The sequence below is a fragment of the Mus caroli genome, unplaced genomic scaffold (genome assembly GCF_978045245.1).
Source record: "Mus caroli unplaced genomic scaffold, Mus_caroli_1 scaffold_9, whole genome shotgun sequence".
Classification (NCBI taxonomy): Eukaryota; Metazoa; Chordata; class Mammalia; order Rodentia; family Muridae; genus Mus; species Mus caroli.
The window spans coordinates 58,852,211-58,874,201 of record NW_028227264.1 but is presented as its reverse complement, the minus strand read 5'-3'; the positions used below and the strand labels follow the sequence as shown (position 1 = coordinate 58,874,201).

The window sequence follows — 21,991 nt, the reverse complement described above, 5'->3', positions numbered from 1 at the left end:
AAAAATGCAGAAGTCTGGCCTTGCTTCTTCCAAAGTCCCCTTTCTGAAAAGAGATGTCTGGAGCTCACCTTCTGCTTACCAAGCTCCCAGGGATGGAACGGAAAGGGTCAGGTGCCCCCCCAACATGTCAGGCCAGCTGATGACAATTTCCTGCTGAGTGACTGGCCTCTGGGTGGTTGTGAGGAGATGGCAAAAGTCCCAACTCTTCCTTTTCTGTTTTTTTTTGTTTTTTGTTTTTGTTTTTGTTTTTTTTTGTTCTTTGCCATTCCTCACATCTTGTCCTATTGTGTAAAGGTCAGCCACTTTGTCCTATTGTGTAAAAGTCAGACTCTGGAAATGTGGGGGAGAATTAGGGCTGTCTTAGAACTGGGGAGACTCTAGATGAGTCACTGACCACTCTGAAGTCCAGGATCTCGAATTATTAGTCTTGCGGATGCCAAAATTCTGATCATGCTGGGACATGAACCTGATGCTGAGTTTGTTTTTCCGAGCCCGTGTTGTGCTCGCAGGGCCATTGGATGGCTCTCTTCCATCATCACTCTCGCTGGATTTGGACTCAACTAGAATGCACACCTCTGGGTATGTCTGTCAGGGAGGGGAAGACCCATGTGGGCGGCACCATCCCCTAAGCTGTGGGCAGCACCTAAGCTGGGGACTGAATAACAAGGAGAAAGAGAGCTGGGTACCAGCAATCTCTTCTATTTCTGTTTCCTGACTGTAGATGCAGTGTTACTAGTTGCATTGCATTCTGGCTTGCTACCCTTTCCTCACTGGGACGAACTGTTTCTCCTCAAGCCGGAAGTCCACCTCAACACTTCCTCAACTTGCCTTTTTTTTTTTTTTTTTTTTGTCAAGCATTTGATCAGAGTCGTGAGAAAATAAAACTAGCACAAGCTCTCAGAACCTTTTTAAAAATCTTATCCCCTGGACAGAGTCATAGAACCAAAGGGACCTGACAGCCTGGAGCCATGCTGGAACATGTTCTAGGGACCTGGGACACCTAAATCCCTTGCCAACGTTGAGAGCCTGTGAGGAAAGCCTGTGTAGACCTTGCCCTACACTTATGCCCCTATCGGCAGGCTGGGCAGGGCTCTCCCAAGCACAGGGGAGGCCTCAGGATGGGTGGAATAGGTTGGTGCCTCCATGCATATACCTAGGAGATGCTTCTAGATGCATAACTGAGCAAAATTCTGAGAAGCCAGAGAATGTTCAAACAAACAGCATTCTGGCTGTGTGTCGGGGCAGGAGGAGCTACACAGTGGGGCCCAGGGCTCCACGCTCCTGTGTGTTCTCTTGTCTGTGTTCTGTAAATCTTTTCATTACAAGAATGAAACTCTTTTCCCTTGGAGGTGGGCACAGCTCTTGTTTCTTCTTGCCCATTGTCCACTGTTTTTCTAGACATTCATAGCTGGTCCTTATTAGAGAGTATAGCCAGGATTAGCAGAGATTAGTAGAGACCTCGAAGCTCCTTCCTTTCTTGAATACTTCTTTTCCTCTAGCTCAGAGGTTCTCAACCTTCCTACTACTGCAACCCTTTAATAACAGTTCCTCATGCTGTGGCGATCCACCAGCCATCAAATGATTTTCATTGCTACCTCATAACTCTAATTTTGCTTCTGTTATGAACCGCAATGTAAATATCTGACTTCAACCTCCAGAGGGGGCTGGGACCCACAGGCTGAGAAACATTACTCGAGGGCCATCCATAGTCCTCCATGGGCAGGAACCATAGATCTCTCTGCAAACCAGGCTGGTCTCGAACTCACAGAGATCGGCCTGCCTCTGCCTCTCACGTTCTGGGGTTAAAGGTGAGCACAGCTCAAGTCCTCTTGCTTGTCCAACAAGCAATCACTTACTGACCTATCTCGCTGGCTTATGTTCTTTTTAAGAGAGTCAGCCCAGGTTCAAGATCTTGTCCACTGGAAATGAATGAGTGTTCTTTCTGAGGTTACTTGCTCCCTGTTTATGACAGGTGATATTGATCCTCTATTAGTGATACATAGGAATTCTAAGATTTGTTTTGCTGGGGGAGGCATGTGATCCATGTATGTATGGATCAGAGGACAGCTTGGGAGAATTAGTTCTCTCCTTCCACTATCTAGGCCCTGGGGATCAAACTTAGATCATGAGGTTTGGTGGCAAGCTCCCATCGAGCCTTCTTGTCAACCCATGTACACAGGTTGGGTTTCGGTGGTGGTGGTGGTGGTGGTGGTGGTGGTGGTGGTTGGTTTTGTTTTTATAAAAAGTAAATGTAAGTAAAACAATGGAGCCGAAACATTCACTTATAAAAGCAAGTGGTCCTTTTCTACTTACTAAAGTTTACCTACAGGGTAGATTTTGTTATAGCATTTGCATGCATGTTAGTGTAATAGTCCCTAGATGGGGCAGGTACCATTCATAGGAGACCCAGGCAGGAGTCTCCCAACCTGAATCCCAGCCATTTGGGATGAGCATAGTGCTGTCTTTCCTGGTCACTTTAGAGTAGTGAGTTGGATATGTTTCCTATTTTGAATTCAGGGCCCTCCCTCCATCACCCACCGAAAAGGAACCTCAGGACCACTCCTGAGTTTTTCAGAACTCTGCCTAAGCTGCTGCTGCTGCTGCTGCTGCTGCTGCTGCTGCCCAACAGGTAGGTCCTACCTCCAGGATGCCAGCATCCTGCCCTTGGGGAAGGGAAGAGATAGAAAGAGTTCCATTGGCTGCCACTAGGGCTCCCAGTGCTACACTTTGCCACAAGCTGACCCTGATGGCCTAGGTGAAAAGAGGACTCAGAAGTCACCACCTTCCCTCTGTGACACTGTGCCTGCAATGATTTGTTTGACTCTGTCTGAAGGTTTTATTTTGGTTTCTGTTGTTTTTGCAGTATCGAGGACAGAACCCAGGGCCTGGTGTATGTTAGGCAAGCACTCTACCACTGAGCTATGTCCCCAGCCCTGAATCTATTATTTATTTATTTATTTATTTATTTATTTTAATTTACTTATTTTATGTATGTGAGAACACTGTGGCTGTCTTCAGACACACCAGAAGAGGGCATCAGATCCCATTACAGATGGTTGTGAGCCACCATGTGGTTGCTGGGAATTGAAGTCAGGACCTCTGGAAGAGCAGTCAGTGCTCTTAACCACTGAGCCATCTCCCCAACTCCTCTATTTTTTTTATTTACTTTTTTGGGTTATACTGTATGGAACAGGGTCTCACACTATAACCCAGGCTGGCCACAGATGCATGGACAATCAGTCTTCTTACCTCCGTTCCCTGGGTGCTGGGATCACAGGCAAGCATTACTACACTTGGTTTGTGGGTTTTGTTGTTGTATCTGTTTGTTTTGGTTTTGGTTTTGTTTGTTTTTAAACTTTTTATTGATTCTTTGTGAGTTTCCCATCATGCACCCCAGTCCTGCTCATCTCCCTGTTCCCTTGTATCCACCTTTTGCCCTTGCAACCTCCCCCGTAAAATAAAAATATACCTAAATACACACACATACACACACACGCCACACACACACAACAACAACAACAAATACAAAGCCTAGAAGACATCTCAATGTATAAGCTGTAGTATGTCACAGTGTGTCCCACAGTCTACCTTTCTGCCCACACATCTTCTCTTGCAAATGTTCATTGCAATGAGTTACTGCTCTGGTTCAAGTTCTCTGGCTTCTGTGACTCCATCAATATTGGATCCTCATTGGGACTCCTCCCTGTTATCCTCTTGTTGCCCTGTGTCATGGAGATCCTGCTGCTTTGGATCAGCAGAGCTGGCCGTTTCATGCATCCCAGCCCTTTGCAGATGATATAGATTTGGAGATGGAACCATTTAGAGCCCTGGATCTGGTCATCCCTCCAGCTCTCCCTTCTCTGCACCACCAGGCAAGCTCTCTGGTACTGCTCTGGCTAGACCACCCAATGCCACCATCAGTGGGAGGCAGGGGCAGCTCTTCTCCTTGCATGCCTTCGGAGCCCAGCTCACCAGCACCCACACCTCCAGAGCCAGCTCCACTGTGCTGCCCAGTCAAACTGCAAGGCTCACTCTCCCAAGTGCTGCAGCCTGTGAGAGGCTGGGCCAGCTCTCCCACTCTTTCCACAGGCCCACCTGTGCCTTTCCTATCAGGCAGGGTAGAGGACCTGTTCTCCTGAGTGCTATAGCCAGTGAGGGAGCAGGGCTAGGTATCCCTGCTCTCATGATCCCAGGGTCAACTCTCCTGGCTACTGATGATGGGGAGTCACCCACCGTACCCCACACCAACTAGCGGGGGTAGGGGCAGCTCTCCTGTACTCTCTTTGGGAGAGAGGCTCACCTGTGCCCCCTTGACCAAGAGGTGGTGAGGGGTGGGGGTGGGACATCACCTCTGCATCCATGCTACCCCATGGCAGACAAGTGGCAAGGTTGGTTCTCTTACCTTCATGCTCTCGGGCCAGCTCACCCACACCCCTGCCACCAGGGATAACTCCATCTTGCTGCCTGGGTGAGGTGCAGGGCCTGCTCTCCTGAGTCGTGCTGCCAGTGAGAGATGGGGCCAGTTCTCTGGATCACTGCATCTAGTGACGAGTGGGGACCAGTTATGCACAGCCCCTGGACATCCGCATGGTCCCTGGTGGTGGTCCCGACCAGAGACATCCCCATGTTTTCTAGTGGTAACATGAACTACAGACATTGACACCAACCCCTGCTGGGCCGGATTCAGATATGGCCTTCACAGACTGCTTAAGCTGGGACCTGACCGTGGACTTGGGTGGAGGGGCTGGCCGCTCACACCAGGTTACTCTGCTCGACCCACGAGTCTCTGGTTCTGTCTCTCTTCATAACAGGCAAGCGCAAGCTGCTCCATTTCTCTTTCTCTCCATCTGACCACCACAAACATGCACATTGTGGTGGTTCCTGCTACAGGCTGGCTACATGGCTGGCAGGCCCCTGGGTTACATCTTCCATCAGCCCTGCATGGTGTGGTACCTGCAGGTCTATGGCCTGCCAGTGCCAGGCGTGGGAGGGCAGGTCTGCGAGTGGCATGGTGATCCACAGGTCTCTGTCTGTCTTCCTCCTCCCAAGCTGCACTGCCCGGATTGGGTTGGATTGGATTAGATTTTTTTGCATCCTAGGCATAAGACAGTTTTGGCCACCAAGCCAGGCATCAAGCTAGAATGAACAAAGGACTGTCATCTGCTCTGTCCCCTGATTGATATAAGAGCCATACCACCAACAAGGTGATTCTTTGCCCATTGCCAAGGGTGTGTGTGTGTGCATGTGTATGTGTGTGTGTATAGTGGGAGATTGTGTGTTTTTATTTTAAACTTTTACCATGGAAATAATGAAGCATTTACAAAAGAGAAATAGGATGCTATGATAGGTTTCATGTACCTGTGACCCAGTTTCAACCATGTTCTCTTGTGTGTCTAACCCTTGAACCCCCAAACCTTGCTATAGAGGTCTCCTATGTTTCCTTCTGTAAATAATTTGCTATGTATGCCCTTTAAAAAGAATAAGGCTACACTGGCCGTGGTGGCACACACCTTTAATCCCAGCACTTGGGAGGCAGAGGCAGGTGGATTTCTGAGTTCAAGGCCAGCCTAGTCTACAAAATGAGTTCCAGGACAGCCGGGGCTACACAGAGAAACCCTGTCTCGAAAAACAAACAAAACAAAGCAAAAAGAATAAGGCCTCATAAAGTGTAAGCTAACATACATGCCATGAATACATTTGTCCAAATGCACAGAACGCATACCACCCAGACATACCACCCAGAGTGGTATGTGTTGCTAGGAAACAATGCCCAATCTGTCAGCCACCGACTATGTGTCACCACAGCACGTCCAGGTGTGGCAAATGTGTCACTCTGATATCGGACATAGATAGGTGGGCACCCCGGGAGCATGGGTCGGGGTGGGTGGCAGGTGGGAGAGATTGGGAAGTCTGTACTTTCAATTTTGCTGTAACCCTGAAACGACTCGAGGATTTGTCCTTAAAAACCGAAAAGCTCACGATACTGTCAGGAAACTTAAAAACGAGCAACACTTTCATGATCTATGATTAGAACGCCTGTCTCCCTCACTAAGCTGGGAGTGTCTCCAGAGTTTTCTGCTTTGCTCTTGGCTGTATCCCTGGACCTAGCAGTGTCTGAGAACCAGTAAGTCCCCAACAGTCCAGGCTAGGGAGGTGAATGAATGAATGAGCGGGTGAGGAGCTGAGAGCCCACTCTGCTCTCCTTGTCCGCTGGCCTGTCATCACTTGGCTCGACTGCTGCTCCCAGGTCCCCAGACTCTCCCATTCTGAGATGAGCAGGACCGGTCCCCTCTTCTGCCTGCCCACCTGCATCTTAAACTCTCAGCGAGTGGCTAATCCTCTCCCGTGGCTGCAGCCAGCTCCCCCTGTGAGGCTAATTCCACCTTCCCATTTAATCATCATACTTAGCACACTCAATGAGGGTTTTTCATCTCCGAGCCCCACGCAGGCATTAGCTGATTACTGTAATCTGTTTGACTCCCAAGGCATCCGCCAGGAAGGCAGGGAAAAGGACCCGGAGCCTCCTTTCCCTTTTGGAAGCTCAGTTTCCTCTCCTGTAAACTTGGGGTGTGATGGCTAATGGGCATACGGGGTGGTGGGGTTAAAGTCTCACGGAATCTGAAAAGGGCCGGGCATTGTTTCCTAGCAACCAACAAGCCCACACCTGGGTTAGAATCCAGCTTTCTCCACTTCAGATTTTCTGAGCCTTGATTTTTCTATAAAACGAAGACAGTGCCCACTTCTGACGTTGCTGAAAGGATGGGTGGACACTCCCGCCACATGCTCATGATGCACAAACTCCATGCAGGGCTCCAGAGAAGCCCAGTGGCCGTTCTTAGGACATAAATGAAGGTGCAAGAGGCTGAGGTGTGTGGCAAGCAGAAGTTCCTTCTTTCCACCTTTGTTCTCTCCCTAGTGTTAGAAAGGAGGAGAGACATCCATTGCCTCCCTCCCGATAGTCTCGGCAGTTAGCCCTGCCTTCCTGTCCCCGGTGCACCAGTAAAGACAGGCATTAGGTACAAGAGGACACTTAGTCTAGATGGGGAGGTATTGATTTCTGTTTATTTGTTTTTTTGAATAGGATCTTATGTAGCCCAGGCTGGCTTCAAACTCACTACTTAGCCAAGGCTATCCTTGATCTGGTAACGCTTCTGCCTTCACTCCCCAGGGATTACAGGTGCGTGACAGCATTTCAGGTTTATGCGGTGCTGAGGATAGACCCTGGAGCTTTGTATGTGCTACGCAAGCGCTGCACCTGGCCACCATTGATGGAGGGCATTCGGGAGCTTTTTCTTACAGCCAAGGAAGAGACCATGGGTCACACTCACATTTCACAAATGATGAAACTGACCCTCACACAGAGAAACATAACACCTATAAAAGACCAAAGCCGGGGCTGTCCCCATTCTGGTTTGCATGTCTCTGGCAGGGAGGAGAGGGGAGTCCCTGCCTCAGCTGACCCTCTAATGCTCCGGGGAGTTTGCAGTGGCTGCTTCCTCTCACTGGGCCTGGGGTGAGCTGGGGCGCAGGGCACCTGTTTCTAGTTCCCCAGAAGTTTAATTGGGGTGGTTATCATCAGCTTCTGTGGTTGTAGACTGCAGATCTGAGGAGATCTGCGCTTACTGTGTCCACAAGGCATCAGTATGAGGTAAGAGGAGAGGGTAGGAGGGGTAGGAGCCCTCCCCTAGACACTGCCTGGGCCTCAGTGAGAGTACTGTCCTACCCATCAGGGCTCCTGGCTGGTACGGAGTCCAGAGCCAGAGTATGGGCTGTAGGGGCTATCTGGAACATTCTTAGGGCACTCCCAGGAGCCAAGCTCTTCTTTTGTTGATGGAAGAGAGTAAATAACTGGATCATCAACCCGTTTTCCAGATGAGCAACCGAGGCACACAGAGGTTAATTAACCTTAATTGTCATGGTTTCAGTTTAAAACCAGACTTATCTGTCCTCTCTTCTACCCAGTATAACCAGAGGAGGAGTTGAGGCCCAGAGAAAGGCAGCAACTTGCCCAGCGTCACATAGCTGAGCCACTTCAGCTCCTAAGCCTTAGGTGATTTTCAGTTCATATTTAGAGACAGGGCTAGGGACACAGACCCATTGAGTCTGGAATCAGGGAACCTGGTGATTTGGGAAGAGAGTGAGGGACAGGTGGCGCTGGGGACACCAGCTGGGTGTGGTTTTGGTCCACATTTCTGTGGGGTTCTCGCCAGCTCTCCACCCATCCTGGAGAGGGAGTGCTGTGTTGAGATCCGCCTCTAGGTGGTGCTCTGCACTGCAGATCTGGACTCCCCTGGGGACTGGGAGCCTTTGTGCCCTGGGGTAACCCTCATCAGGTGGCAGTATCTTCTAAGTTTCCAGGATGCCTCTGGATAGCAGCTTCCCCGCTTTCTTCCAAAGCTACTTGGCTTTGGCAGAAAAAGGGCTGGCGGACTCTGGGGAGACTCCTTAGGGGGATTTGGGGCCACATGTCACTTCTTGGTTGGTCCTTGGCCATGACCAGCTTATACAATTAAGTCCCTCCCCCCCCCCCCGCCCCCGAGTTGGGGATTGAGCCCAGAGCCTAACAGCAAGCTGCACCCTCAATCCTTTTTGTTGTTTTGAGGTGAGACTTGCTAAGGTGCCTGGGGTTACTTGATGGTCTTCTTGCCCCAGACTCTTGAGTGGCTGAGATTACAAGCCTGTAGCACCAGGCTCTTGGTCCGTAGCCCTTTCCTCGTCTGCAGAGCACGGGTGTTTTATTTCTAGAACATTAGGAGAGTTTGATGGGATGTCCTTGTCCAAGGCAGGTACCTCCAGCCAGGAGTGGCCAGGACGATCCCCATGGACAGTGGCGGGCTCTTATGCCATGTCTGCCTGGATGCTGGCTCTTCCTGTCTATGTCTCCTCATAATGGTGGTCCATGTATCCTCACTCAGCCATCACGCCCAGCCTCTCCTGCTCATCTTCATGGACCTCCCACTGGCTCACAGAGGACAGAGGAGAGTTGATGAGGGATGACTCTGAGCCTCACTACCTAGCCTCAGACTCCTACCAACCACTTCCCAGTACCCGTAGTACACTTCCTCATGCCCCGTAGTGCCTGAGATGCACCCGCCTGTGGTGCTTAGTCTCCTGGGGGCTGGTTGGGAGACATGCTGGAGCAGCTCTGGCCAGGTAAGTAGGGGACAGAAGAGGTGTGTGCACCCAACATTCTAAGTAAACCAGCTGGGAGCCTGTGAATGCCTTCCCTCAACCTCTGCCATCCCTCGCTTGCTTCTGTGTGTCTATAGGTTTATGGCTCCAAAATGAAGACACCCTAGGTCTTTATCCTTGGGAGCTGTCCCGTGACCACTGGACCCCCATGGGAGTAAAGAGCTAACATCTGGGGCTACAGAAGCCTCCACTTCATTTATCTTACCTACAGTCTAGTTAATAGCCCCTGGGCCTCAGTTTATCTCATCAGCGAAATGGGGACAGTACTATAAGCCACAGCATCATAGAGCTGTGGAGAGCTTGAGTGAGCTTGTTGACGCAACCCTCCTAAACTTCTTTGAGAAGATTCTGAGAGTATGAGATGATTTGAGACCTCCCTAAGCAGGAAAGACACCCCCCCACCTTCCACTCCATGATTCTTGACGATGAGGAGGCTTGGGTGAGTGTGTGACCTGCTTAGGGTCCTTCAGACAGATTGCAGCAGAGTCAGACTGAATTCTGTTCTCTGAGCCACATCTAGAGCTCCGTAGCACACTTCACTCTCTGTAACTGCTTCCTGTTCTTTACAACCTGGCTAAAATGGAAGTGGCTCTTCTCTCAGATGGTGTGATGCAGTATGGCCCAGAGGAGGCCCAGATGTCTGCTCGAGGGCGTACTTTTTTGTTTTTGTGTTTTGTTTTATTTTAGCTGCACTGAGGGTTCGAACCCAGACCTTTCCATGCTCAATGATAAAGATTTATCGTTCTTTATCTTTATCAGCTCTTTTAAATTTTACTTTGAGACAGGCATCTTGATAAATTATCAAGGCTAGCCTTGAACTCATTGGCAGCCCAAGCTGACTTTTGGATTTTGATCCTCCTGCCTCAGCTTCTTAAATAGCTGGGATTGCAGGTGTGTGCTACTATACTCAGCTCGCTCTTCTCTTATAAAGGGCAACTGGTTTCTGTGTGTAGTTAGCGGGAGACTCTGAGCCCGACAAGAGCAGGCCTTGTCCAGTGTCCCTCAGTCCCCATGGGCTCTGCCTTCTCCCTGACCTGTTGTTCATTCTCTGGCCAGCTCCATACCTGAGACCAGCATAGCCACATGGGGCCTGGCAGATCGATGTTTTATCCTAGCTATCCTCTACTAGAACACATGCAGATGTAATGAGGGGACAGGTTCACTGTGTGACAATAGAGACAAAGCTACAAAACAAAAGCAAGTTCTAGAATGATGTGTATAGTATGACTGTATGTATTAGCAGCCATTCCTTAACATTTCAGCACATGCTCCTGTGTATGTGTGTGTGAGTATGAGTGTGTAAGTGTGTGTATGAGTATGTGAGTGTGTGTTATATGAGTGTGTGAGTATATGAGTATGTATGTATAAGTGTGTGTGAGTGTATATGAGTGTGTGTGTATGAGTGTATAAGTGTGTATGAGTGCATATGAGTGTGTGTAATTGGGTGTGTGAATGTATATGAGTGTGTGTATGTGTGTGTATGAGTGTGTGTATATGAGTGTGTGTGAGTGTATATGAGTAGATGTGAGTATATGAGTGTGTGTATGTGTGTGTATGAGTGTGTGTATATGAGTGTGTGTGAGTGTATATGAGTAGGTGTGAGTATATGAGTGTGTGTATGAGTGTGTGTATATGAGTGTGTGTGAGTGTATATGAGTAGGTGTGAGTATATGAGTGTGTGTATGAGTGTGTGTATATGAGTGATGTGAGTGTATATGAGTAGGTGTGAGTATATGAGTGTGTGTATGTGTGTTTATGAGTGTGTGTATATGAGTGTGTGTGAGTGTATATGAGTAGGTGTGAGTATATGAGTGTGTGTATATAAGTGTGTGTATGAGTGTGTGTGAGTGTATATGATTATGCATGAGTGTGTGAGTGTGTGTGAGTGTTTAAGCACGATCCTGCTCCCTTCTGCTGGTTACTTAGCGATCCTTTGAATTACTATCCCATCAGGGAGGGCCGGAGACAAGAGAGTCCTTGAGTTGCTGGTGCAATCATGTAGTCACCTCCTTACCAACTTCTTAGACAATGCAGGGGCTTTAAAGCACCCCAAGTCTTGCAAGCTCTTCCTGACTCCTGTCCTATGATCACGTGACCTTAAGTTCTTGATGTTAAACATTCGTTTTCCTGTCTTTTACATCCAGGATCATTGTGTTTACCAGAATTTCTGTCTGCGCACTGCTCCCATTTCCTTCCCGAACATTCAGGCTTCCATCTGGGACCACTTTCCTTCTGCCTGGAGCGTCCCCGTTATGTTTATTTTCAAATCCGAGCTATTCATATGGTCCAGAAGTCAAAAGGACAGACGTGCACCATGATCGATGCCTCCCTCTCATGCCTGCTCCCAGCTAAACACTGAACATTTCCATATGCATATAGAAGATTCTTTAGAAAGGAGCACACTCATGAGAACAGTGGTTTGGGTCTGTGGTCTGACGGGTTGGTGTGGGAATATTTTCCTGTCTCCTGAGTGTAAAGAGACAAGGAGCCAGGCCCAGGCCTGGCAGCTCAGAGACCTGGTCTTTTCTGATCCACAGCATATCCCATTCTGTCCACAGCACACAGACCTTTCTGTGTCATACCCCTGGGGACCAGAAGGTGCAAAGTTCCCCAGTCCCAAGACAGCTGGCAGCCATGGCTGCAGTTTTAGAAGCACTTGCTATGTACGCTGAATACCACTTTATAGCCCCAGCTCCCTCCACCCTCACATCAGCTTGGCTGCCATACACCATTTTACAGATGGGCAGACTGAGACAAAAGAGTTAAGTGGAGAAGGAGCCAGAGCCATGATTGTTAACTGTGGCATGATCGAAAATCACCAAGGAAACACGTCTCTGTGTCCATGAGGGAATTTCTAGGTGAGTTTAATTTGAGGTAAGAAGTCCACTGTAATCGTGAACAGCACCATTTCACGAGCTGGGGTCCTGGGCGGAACAAAACGCAGAGCGAGCTTAACATGAGCATTAACCTGTCTGCTTCCTGACTGCGGACGCACCATGGCCCACTGCCTCCATGTTCCCACCTCCATGACTTCTGGTTTAGACTTTTGCCACAAGGATGAAAGAAGTACTAATATCCCCTCTCTCGCAACTCCAAGCTATGCAGTTGTCAGCTCCGTTTTATAGACGAAGGCACCCAAGGGTTAGGCTGTGTATTCAAAGTCAGAATCAGGGGCCAGCACAAGAACTCACATCCACGGCTCTGAGGGTCCGAATCCATCCTTCTCATCCCAGGGGCTTTCTCATTGGGGGGGGGGGTTGCTTTCAGGAGTGTGGGGAAGGCAGCTCAGAATGGTTGGATATGAAGTTCTGTTCCTATGGCAACCCCTCAATCCCACCTTCAGGAGTGTCTGAAGGCCAGGGGGGGTGGGGGATCTACCCATAGGGGAAGAGCCTGAAGTCAGACCCAGACTGTATAACCCAGACTGTGACTCATTAGCTCAGTAGCCTTGGGCAAGCTGTCTTTCTATCCTCCAGCTGCCTCAGTTTCCCCCATCTGTCAGTATCTTTATGTGGTAAAGACTGAGTGAGCAAATCCATGCACAGCATTGGGAACTGCTCTCAATCCTAGCAACATTACTGTTATTTGCTGTGTGGCTTAATATAGAACCTGTCCCTCTCTGGGCCTCCGGTTCTTCACCTGTGAGTACATCCCAGGGTTTGGGGTGGAGTTCATGGCCTTGAGTAGGGTCTTTCATTTGTCAGTAATTGGCTGGCCTTCTCCATCCACCCTAGTCTTCCATAGAACAGCCTTCCCCCATTGCATGAAGGTGGGTGTGGCCCTGGGCTGGCAGAATTAGTTCTGTTGTTATCTGTGATGATACCTCAGAGTGAGTCTGGCCTGTGTTCTTGGTGTTGATGTCTCTCCCAGTATGGGATGGTGGGCTGGGCACAGACAGACGAGGTATCCTCTAGGGTAGAGGGATGAGAATAAGGGTTCCAGCTACTCCTGGCAGAGGCGCGGGTCTGGGTTTCAAGGCCCTCTGAGAAGACTCCTGTGTGAGGCGGCCAAGATGGAGCTGGGGGCCCCAGATCCACTTCCTTCCTATGAGTGCCCGGGGGCACTTGGTGCCAATCCTAGCCACCAAGCGCCATTCCATGCCCATGAATAATTCATGGCCTCGTGTGCCAATCCGTGCCAGCTTTAATTAGCTTCTAACTTTTTGTCATTCATTTCCCTATGAACACCTTATAAATAAATGATGGGCCGGGGAAACAGGAGCGGGGAGGAATATGGGGGAAAGAGCCCAACTCTGAAGCCACGTAGGGGATGGGGAGCCTCCGGGGCTGGGCCCAGGGAAGCCCACACCTCAGGGGCCTCCCGGAGGGGGGCAGCGAGCTGCAGCTGGGTGCCCCGCCCTCTGTGGCACCCACCCAAACCTGCTTCTTTGAGAGCTGAGTTGCTACAGCTGCGCACGGCTCTGTGGGCCCACAAAGCTAGTACAGGCACACACGTGTCAGTTTTATGGTGGCAGGGCTCCCCCGAGAGAGGGACGCAGTCTGGGGACCCAACAGGAAGTAGCAAATGGGGTCTTGCCAGCTGAGGGATGACAGTGAGGTGGGGGTCAGTGTCTGTGGTGAGGGGGAAAAGGGAGTAGCGACAGAGGAGGGTTGGCTGCGGGCGCTCACAATAATGGCGGCGGCCCCAAGCCGAGGAGAGGCTGTTGCGCGTTGTATTTAAGGAGTGCTCTCGTGTAGACTTTTGCTTTTTACCTGAATGACAGTCTAGGGTGGTGGTCAGAGGGACTCGGGGCTCCCATGCCTGTTTACTGTTCAGGAAACTGAGGCTCAGGAAAGATGGCTAGCTAAAGCCCAGGCCCACTGTGGTAGCCAGGGGGAATTGTCTTCTCTAATTTGTCCCTCTCCTCCAGAGGCAGCTGTATAGTGGGAAAGGTCTTTGAAGGCCACCATGCCAAGGTCCAGCCCATCCAGACCCAATGAACTAGACGTTTGCAGCAACAGATTTCGGCCCTCCTTTCTTCACTTCCTCCTTCCAGTGTTTCTTATCCTGCTGCCCCCGCCCTTCTCCTCCACCCTTTCTCCCCTTCCTTCCCTCTCCTCAATCTCACTGCATCCCTCTTCTCTTCCAGCCCCGCCCCTAGCTCCACCCCTGCAGTCTCATTTCCTCCTCCTCCCTTCCAGCCACGCCCCCAGCTCCACCTCTCCAGTCTCATTCCTTCCTCCCCCTCCCACCCTCCCCACTTTGGTCCCATTCTCACTCATTCCTCTCTACCTCCCCACCCCTACTTCTCTTCCTTAGGTCATGCTGTCATGCCTAAGGAAGAAGTGCGAGCGAGCCAACTGAGCTCTTGGTATGTCCGAGAGGCAAACACACCGCAATAGGCCAGGGATGGAGTTCCGTGGTAGTGCATGGACACAGGATATAGAGGCCTTATTTTTGATCCCTGATTAAAATAAACCATGTCTTCCTTTGTCCCTTTCTCCAGGAAGCCAGCCAGAGCCACCTGGAGCAGGGCACATTACATCTTCCCTTCTGGAAGCCCAGAGTCTGGCTGGAAGCTGCTGCCCGTAAGAGAGATAGCTCCAGGAGACGTTTGGGCAAGATGTCTGAATGTGAGGCAGCCGGCCACGGCCCTTTTGCCTTTGCTTTTCTTCACCTGAGTTTTGAAGACAAAGTGACCAGGTCACTGGGGCCACATTCGTTATAATCACTAGAAGGATGATATTTTGATCACACTGAGCAGGGTACTTGTGCTGAGTACCTCTCTCCAGCTCCGAGTCTCCCACAAATAATCTGGTGCTGCTTCTGGTTGTGTCATCTGTAGAACTTCAAGATGCTGCCGTACTCCAGGGCAAACAGCTGTCCTATTTACCCCCAGGGACAGCCCTCATGCTCACCACCAGGCTTCACACACGATGTTCCTGCCATCTCTGCAGGCTGTACTCAACTCATAATCCTCCTGCTTCAGCATCCCCAGTGCTAGGATTGTAGGTGTCACCACATCTAGCTAGATTCAGTGTTTCTCTTTTCCCACATCCCTACCTCTGGCTGGAGGTTTATAGCGCTTCTTACTACCATCGAGCTCAGGGTCACCTCCTTAGCCCTTTGAATTCCCAGATTGTCCATTGTGGGACAGATGTTAGCTTTGAGCATGTTACATACTCCAGGCTGATCACATCCTGACTTTCCTGGCATAGGGTGAGCACATGAAGACTGCTTGGGCAATCAAGGTAGGTGCTGAAGAGGCCCTATGAGCAGAAGCAAGGTGTCCAACTTCTGAGAAGGTGATGGTTTCCTGGAGCTCCGTCTTGTTTCATTCCTATGTAAATTGGCTCAAGACAGTTTGAGAAGTCACAGTTGAAAAGGATACCACAAGGGGCTTGGAATATAGCTCAGTGACAGAGCACCCACCGAGCACATTGTAGGGGTCTTAGGTCCAATCCCCAGTACCACAAATAGGTTGGCAACTAACCAGAAAGTATTAGTGGTGGAGACCTGGAGAATACGTTCATTTTATGAATGAAGAACATGAGGCCCCTGAGGTTCATTTTCCCACCTCAAAGCATCCAGCTGAGCAGACTTTGGAGCCCAGGTCCCCTGATTCCTGACTTATCTAAAGCTGAGACGCCTGGATACCCAAGAGCACTGTCTCAGTTTAGCTGCCCAGTGGCCTGCCTGGCTCAACTCTGTCAGTGCACTGACCCTCGTGCCCTCTGTAGCACATTGTGAGGGGGTGGGTGGGTATCGGGTTCTCCTGCTCTCCTCTTCATAGAGGCTGCCTCTTGAAAGCCCCCTCAGAAGCCGGCACCCGTCATTGTTGACCACGCCCCCTCCCCCCACTTGAGCTTGAGGACACCTCTGTTAATGGCCTCTGGCAGCCTTGAGATATGAGTGAGTGTGCATACATTTGTGTGCACATACATGCGGTTTGTTCTCAGACACTTGAGCATCTCCAGTCACTGAGGTACCTTTGCTTCCCCCCACCACCCACCCACCTTGAGGATTTGGAGAGTCAGGGGTTTGGATTTGCCAGCCATGCAGCACATAGCATGAAGGAAATCCCAAAATACAGAGGCTTGTCTGCATTGTCCTTGGATGTTAGTGTTAATAAAACTTTATTTACAAAAATAAGGTGAAGGGACAGATTGGGCTGGTTAGCAGCCATTTGATCCTTGTCCAGGAGCACATGGCTTTACAGCATGTGACAGTTATTGTTATTTATGGTGATGAGGGTTTGTGCACATGTACCCTGGTACCTGCGGATGTCAGAGGAGGGCATTGGATCTCCTGGAACTGGATGTCGCAGGATGGCATCCAGTGTCGGATGTAGGTGGTGGATGCTGGGAACAGAACACTGGCTGGTCATCTGAAAGAGCAGCAGCCGGGGAAACATTGTCAGTGAAGCAGTTCTGTCACTGCTGCCCAGCCCAGGGTCCCTTTTCCCAGCTAGATCAGATCCTGCCTCCCCACCCCACCCCTGTCCCCGGGGATCTGTTTGAAGTATTACTCTTAGGATAAAGACTAACCCCTGCCTGGGGATGCAGCTCAGCTGCAGATCACGTGCCTAGCATGTCCAAGGGCTCAATCTGCAGCACCTCAGAATAAGACCTCAGATGAAGGCCAGCATGCCCACCAAACACCCTCTACCCTCACCGTGTGTGGTCCCTCACTGACCTTTATATATACATCAGCTCTTTCTCACCACAGAAACCAGCACACGCTGTCTCTCCTAACTAGCCTTCCTTCTGCCTTTTACCTCGCCATGTTTGTCCAGCTCTCTTCTCTTTCCCAGGTGCCATTGACTGACTCTTCTTTGCCTCTCCTCTGTGTTCCTTCAACCCTGCAGGCTTATCTAGCAAGCACCCGGGGCTGCTTCCTGGGACCTTCTCCTTGAGTCTTTGAGAGAGTCATGGAGGTGTCGCGATTCTGGCTATATTGTTACTTGTTTATATAATTCCCTGAACTGGTTCCTCTTTAGAGGGTTTCCCTGAGGCAGAGAGCCATACTCAGACTATTTCAGGAGCCAACACATGGTAGCCAATAGGAACGAACGAACGAACGAACAAACGAATGAATGTTAAAAGACTGGAGCTCTAGATTTACAGTTACTCTGGTACAATTCTTGTCTCCATCCCTGGCAAGTCACCGGCCTCCCTGAAGCAGCCTCTCTGCCAGAAAACCTGGGTTAACCTCAGGACCCAGCAGAAAGCTGTGTTGAAGGTGAAATGAGTTGGGGCCTAGACCCTGGCTCCAGGCAGCCAGTGTCAATAAGCTGGCCAGTCGTGGGACCCGTCCATTTAGCTAGGGAAGTAAAGTCGCCCGGTGTTCCTTGTCAATCTCCTTGTCCAACAGCTCGAAGGCTGTCTGCTAGGCTGGCAAGAAGGTGGAGGAATCTTCCGTTGCTACCGAGGGATATCCCATGGGTCTTGGTGCCTGGGGATCTCCAGGGTGTCTTTGACTTAGGGCCACTAGTTTCTAGCATCAGAGGCAGACTGGGTTGCAGAGTCGGAGGGGCGCAGGTGGGCCCACAGACTTGAGGCAAGTGAAGGCGAAGAATGGCAGCGATGGCCAGTAGAGACCGGAGGAACCTTTCAGCGACTCCGGGAGCAGAAAGGGGGCGCTTAAAGCCAACAGATGGCGCGGCCTCACCTAGGCGGAGCGCCTTCCTGCTTCCCGAGAGCGTCGCAACCTCAGGTCTCGGCTCGGAGCAGGCGGGAGGCTGCGGTTGGATCCCGGACCTTTGCGAGATCGCGAACACGCAGGAACAGCTCGAGCACGCTCCCAAGGCTTTTTTTTTTTTTTTTTTTTTTTCCCTGTCTCCTGCCCCTTGAGGGATTCCACTGGCTGCTATAGCAGCCAATGTCATGGCATCCGCGGCCAGTGCAGGCACCTTCCCATCTGGGCACCCTGCTGGGGTCAGGGTCATTGTCGGGCTGGCGACGGGAAACGGGGTCCCGGGCTCGGGGTGAGACGCGCGGGCGCGGGCGGGCGGAGCTCGGGCGCGGCGAGGGGAGCGCGGCGCGTCAGGAGGCGGGGACTGGCGCGGGGCCGCGCGGGGCGGAGGAGCGAGGGAAAGTTGATCGCGGACTTGAGCGGCGGCTGCGGCTCGGAGCAAGACACGATGCACGGCCCGGGAACACGTCCCACAGCAGCGGAGCGCTGAGCTGCGCAGCAAAGAGCGGGCCCCGGGGATGGAGCACGCTGGTCCCGAGTCCTCGTGTGCTCCGTATGGGGCAAGCCTCTTCTGATCTCGCTGCGCGTCTGAAGTTGCAGCCAGCGAGCAGTGAGCTGGGATCGGGCGACCGGAGTGGATCCCAGAGAGACCTTCGCCCCGGCAGCGAGAAGCGGCGGTGGCCAAGACTGGAGCAGGTGGCCCGTGGGGGCAGAGCGGGTGGTGAGCAGATCCCGAGGCGCGGCGCAACGCTGCTCCACCTGCGCACACGGTACCGAGAGTCCCTCGCCGCCTTTCTCTCCCCGATCCCCTTGCCTTCTCCCAAGCCTAGCGCCCGCAGCGTGCCGCCAAAGTTAGAGCCCTGGGGCCGCGACCTCAGCCGGCAAAGCCACTTGTTCCCGGAACGATAGTCACGCGGTGAGCGCCCGGGTCTCCCCTCTATCCCGCGTCCCGTTTCAGCCCGCGGCTGGACGCGCGGCAACTTTAATTCCCGGGAACTCCAGTTCCCTATGTGTTGGCCTTGGCGAGACGCGCGCCACCCGGAGCCCCGTTTCGGGACCGCGACATTCGCGGGCTTCGCTCTTCGTGCAGCCGAGAGGGTCTGGGTCTAGCTAGGTTGAGAGAGGTGTTGGGAACCATCCTGTCCCTTTTGAGCTCAAGGGCCCTTTTTGGAGAGGGGAGGTGGGGTGTGGCACCTCCACCGCAGGGGTGGGCACCGGCGCTGGAAGAACCTGAAGTCACGTAGTTCTCAGCTCTGCTCACCTTCCTAGGCCCACGGGAGACCCCAGGGGACTTCTGCCACCTTTCCAGTAGTGGTAGCTCTGGGTAGAAGCGTCCCTAGCAGCGATGGGAGCCGCATGCCTCTCGCGCTTCGCTTTCCGCGCCCCAGGGCTGGCCGGCCTTGGGTAATGTCTACTCATCTCCAGAGCCAGCCCTGGGAACACTGCCCCTGTTGTCCTCGCAGGTCAGGCTGGGTTTCATGCAGATCCCGCTCATTCTAGGGTGGTGGCGAGGCATCCTCCGGGCATTCATTCCTTCTTGCCCAGAGCGAGAACAGAGAACCAGTGCCTCCGCGAGAGGCGAGTGGAGATCCTGTGCCCTTGGCCACTGCGACCCCGGGCCGCCTCCCGCCCCCCACCTCTGCGGCCCTGGTATGGTCACACCTTGGTTAAAAATTAGCCTTGCAGGAGTAGTAACACGCCCACGCGCCCCAGAAAGTGGACACGCCCATTCTGCACACTTGGTCCTCTCATCCAGAACAGACCTTGGCCCTTATCCGCTCCCCGCCATTCAGCCCCTTAGCAAACGCCTGCTGCCCCAATCTGGGTTTTTTGAAATAACCTGAAGGGACAGGAGGATTATTTGCGGGGCCTGCACGAGCCAGATTCTTGCCCGGAGAAGAATCACGCTGGGAGTGGGGGTGGGCTTGTGGCACACGGTTGGGGCCAGGTGCGAGGTGGTGATGAGTCAGCCCACGGTGGCAGAAGCTGCTGGGAGAAACGAACGCTTGGCTCCTGGTGCAGGGGTAGGCGCAATGCGGCCAGCACCTATGGGGGTGGTAGGACCAGATGTCACTGCCAAGGAGGGGTGGGCAAGGGACACCTTGGCCGTGGGAATAGAAGAGGCCTGCCTGTCACACAGAGAGGTAGAGCACGCGGTGTCTGCAAAGGCACTACTAAGCCACTGGTGTGAACAGAGCTTTTACCCAGGTGCTGGAGGCAAGCATTTGAGGGTGGTACCCTGGCCCTGGCTGCACCCCCACAGTCACGTCTGTCTCTCCCTTCCCCAGCTCTGTCAATTGGGCCTGTCACAGCTGCTCAATAGATGGCCTGCAGGGAGGTTATGGCCACAGACAGTTGGGGTTCTCTCTCTGTTAGCACCCCTTCCCCACAAGCCACCTTGCCTGTCATGCCATCGGATGCACTTCATTTCTTCCAATTCACTATTACAAAGGCTACTTTGCCAAAGTGTATGTAGATTCAAAACACACCTCACCTAGGAGGTGAAGGCCTAGGGGAATCTTGCAACCCAAGGGTGGCCTGTGGTGTAGAACCTGTACTGAGGGGGGGGGGCCCTGTTCGAAATGCAGATCCTCTGCACCCCCAGCCCAACCTCCAACAGATCAAGGCCTTGTAGCCTTTAAGATTCTCCAGCGCTTAGCAGCTGCTAAGTTTGTGCTGTGGTACACAGAACCTTCCAGGACATTGGAATAAAATGTGGATGAAGCTCTGCCCTGGATACCAATGGTAGGGTTGGGCAGCCCCTGGGGCTGTACCTTTGGATGTCACAAGAGTGTCTGCATTTGGCCGGCTTTGAACAGATATAGAGGGCAGTCTGTCTTTCTGTGAAGCGTAATATATTGCTCTATGTTAGCTGCGGTCAGGAGGAGGTGGGCAGTTTTCTGGAAACTGGATGCAGAGGCTCCACCTCCAAGATTCTAGGATGGGTGGGAGCTGTCCTTAAGGCAGAAGAACCTGGGCGACCGTCTCCAATCTCAGCTGGCCCACTGGAGATGCTTCTCAGTGAGTGGCCACAGAGAAGGGGCTGCTTAAGAGCCCACTGTGGGATGCATCAGGAGGAAAGGATGCAGACGAGGCTCTGCCTCCAGCAGCCTTTGACCTCCCACTTCTACCGCCCTAGGAGAGGTCTCTAGCACCAAGCTGGGAGGCTGGGGTTGAGCATGGAAGCATGTGCTTTCGAGCCTGTGCCCCCAAAGCTAGCTGAAGCTGAGGGCAAAGGCCTGGCCGGGGCAATGGTGTCACAGGTCTTTGCCAGGATGAGTGCAGCTTTGCCATTTGGTAGGGTGGTTCAGTGGTCACCAACTGGCAGAGTCATAGGCCTTATAGGACAGGATGATTCCCGGTGATGCTGGTGCTGATGCTGATGCTGGTACTGATGCTGGTGTTGGTGGTTCCCATTCCATCTCAAATCCAGCTGATTCCAGCCAGTCTAGCGTAATGGCCTCACGATATTCTTGGGCTGTTGGGTTGAAGAGACCCCAGGTTCTCCCATATAAAGGCAGTTTTATAAATGAACTCAGCTGCCTTTGAACTGGTTTATTTCTTATTCAGTTATAGGGGCTTGAAGCACTTTTTTTTTTTTTAAACCCTTGCAATCTGGTTTCTCTTGGTGCTAGGTCCTATTTGTCCTTTAGTAGCTGAGCAAGGTCATGGTGGACCCCAGGGGATGGGACAATTCAGGATGGGAGTATTTGGCCCCCGGTGGATGAGGCCATGCTTCCACAGGTCAGGTGGGTGATTCTGATGCGGCAGGTGCCTCCTACTCTGGAAGCCTTCCTGGCTTGGTGTGGAGCTATGAGTGGGGGGGGTAGGCTGCCTCTCCAGGCCTCCTCCTCCTTCCCTCTCCCTCTCTCTGTCCTCCATCCCCCACTTCTCTCTTTTCTGTCTCTTCATCCCTCCCTCTTCTCTTGCCATCTTTCCCACTGGTCTGCATGACTCTGACATCTTGCTCTCTGACAGCCCATGCCTTGTCTTTCCTCTGTGCCTCCCCCCCCCCCATATGCCCCTCTATCCTCCCCGCCCCAGTGCCTTCCATGGTTACTGCTCAGGTGCTGAACGGCCAGCGGTATGGTTTGCATCCACTGTGTGCTGGCTTCACTGATGTCCTTCAGTGGTCTCTCACCTTTAGTGTTTGCTGGGCCCTCAG

The 21,991-nt window shown here is 52.0% G+C and overlaps 1 protein-coding gene and 1 non-coding gene across 2 annotated transcripts in view; one reads left to right on the top strand and one right to left on the bottom strand.

The window, feature by feature from the left end:
• Positions 1-5,086: 5,086 nt before the first annotated feature.
• Positions 5,087-5,231, bottom strand: LOC115032214 (small nucleolar RNA SNORA48). Its single transcript, XR_003837870.1, has one exon. It is a non-coding gene; the product is annotated as a small nucleolar RNA SNORA48 (small nucleolar RNA).
• Positions 5,232-18,218: 12,987 nt separating this feature from the next.
• Cdh23 (cadherin related 23) overlaps positions 18,219-21,991 on the top strand; it is a 383,664-nt gene continuing 379,891 nt past the window's right edge. Inside the window, exon 1 of the mRNA XM_029482781.2 lies at positions 18,219-18,596. The gene's annotated coding sequence lies outside the window, so the exon portion shown is untranslated. The remainder of the gene's footprint in view (positions 18,597-21,991) is intronic.